Source organism: Nannospalax galili, unplaced genomic scaffold (genome assembly GCF_000622305.1).
Source record: "Nannospalax galili isolate Female #2095 unplaced genomic scaffold, S.galili_v1.0 scaffold162, whole genome shotgun sequence".
NCBI classification, from domain to species: Eukaryota; Metazoa; Chordata; class Mammalia; order Rodentia; family Spalacidae; genus Nannospalax; species Nannospalax galili.
Window position 1 is genome coordinate 673522 of NW_008350388.1, and position 1712 is coordinate 675233.

Genomic DNA, 1712 nt, shown 5'->3' on the forward strand with positions numbered 1-1712 from the left:
TGCTCTAGAGGAGTTTTGGTACTAGGTCAGGATATATTATTTTGGTTTTTCATGTTATTATTTTTTTCTCTGTGACTTTGACATATGGATTTCTTTTGTGGTTTCTGATTCTTGTGTGAGACTCAAGCCTTCAAGTTTAGGTCTGCTTCTTTTTGTAAACTTTATGTGTCTTTGTTGTTTACTTTTTGGGTGTGAAAAGCTGGTCCCTCTAAGCGTCCGGTTCTCTCTTTTGATTTTATATTGGAGTGGCCAGATTGCTTTTGTTCTCGGGAGTTCCCACAGAGGCCCAAGTCAGATGAGGATCATATGCTTTCAGGCTTTCTCCTAAGTTCTGGATATCTTCAGGAATGATTTTGGGCTCAGGAATTTGAGGCTTGGACTGGCCTGGGATGTGAAAAGCTGGTCCCTCTAAGCGTCCGGTTCTCTCTTTTGATTTTATATTGGAGTGGCCAGATTGCTTTTGTTCTCGGGAGTTCCCACAGAGGCCCAAGTCAGATGAGGATCATATGCTTTCAGGCTTTCTCCTAAGTTCTGGATATCTTCAGGAATGATTTTGGGCTCAGGAATTTGAGGCTTGGACTGGCCTGGGAGCTAGGTCCAGGAAAGATGCTGATCTAGAGCAGCTGGTGGCAGTACCACCCAGAGATGCCAAGGGAGTTGGGGGTGGGAAGAGGCCCCAAGGGCTCCTGGGGACTGCCCTGAGGAACTGGGTTGGTCTGGATGCAAAGGATCAGGAAGCAGAAAGGACAGCCCCAGCTTCCAGGAAACAGGCTGGTGGGTTGTGGGGTCCAGGGAAGCAGAGGGAGGTGAGGGTGGGACCAGGCCTCGAGGGCTCCTGGGGACCTGAGAAGGAACTGGGTTGGTCTGGATGCAAAGGATCAGGAAGCAGTGGTGCCCCCCCCACCCCAGTGTCTGTGTCTGAGGTGCCAAGACAAGGAATGGTACAGGACCCAGGCTAGGAGGAGAGACTGGTGGGAGAGATGGGAGGGTGAATGAGGCTGGGGAAGTCAAGGCGTGGAGGTGCAATTGACCGACTCAGAGAGAGGCCTGTGGGTCGTGCAGGTCCAGGGAAGCAGAGCTATTTTTTCTTTATACTTTATCTTTACTATTTATTCTTGCTACTATGTGGGGACACCTGTAAGCAGACCACAACTCATCTCCCTTTTATGAGGAATTAGGAAGTGAGTCCAGTCTTTGTGGATTCTGTGTTGCATATTATTTCTTTTAAGCCTGCTATCTTCACTAATGAAGAATGTAAGTTGTCTCTGAACCCTCTGATGAATCGAGTTTCCCATAAGGCTCACAGGGTGACCTTACCTACTGAGCCATGAGGAGTTAACAACATATCACTAAACAGTGCTTCTGAAAGGCATGCGAACTAAAATAGCTTGGCATTTCTTTTTCATGAATTAAAAACTTCATTATAAGCTTTCACCTGGAAGTCTAAAAGACTCCTTGGTTCTATTTTCATTTTTCTTAAAGAAATACAGGCTTCCTAAGAGAGGTATAAAGAATCCAACAGAGGGATGCTTTTGGAAGCCCTTGTCAAGAAATTCCAATGGATTCTCATATGAACATTTGAAAATTGCCCTATTCTGACTTCTTTCTAGTTCCCTGTCTAGAACGTATAATGCTAATTACTCTTGCCTTTACTTCTCCTTCACATCGTCTATTCAGGAGTCAAGGACTTTCTTCTCCCCTTAGAGACAAAA

At 45.7% G+C, this 1712-nt stretch overlaps 1 protein-coding gene across 1 annotated transcript in view; it reads left to right on the top strand.

Annotated features, from left to right (window-relative positions):
• Positions 1-1712, top strand: part of Lama3 (laminin subunit alpha 3) — a 265360-nt gene that overhangs the window by 71257 nt on the left and 192391 nt on the right. The window lies entirely within an intron of this gene.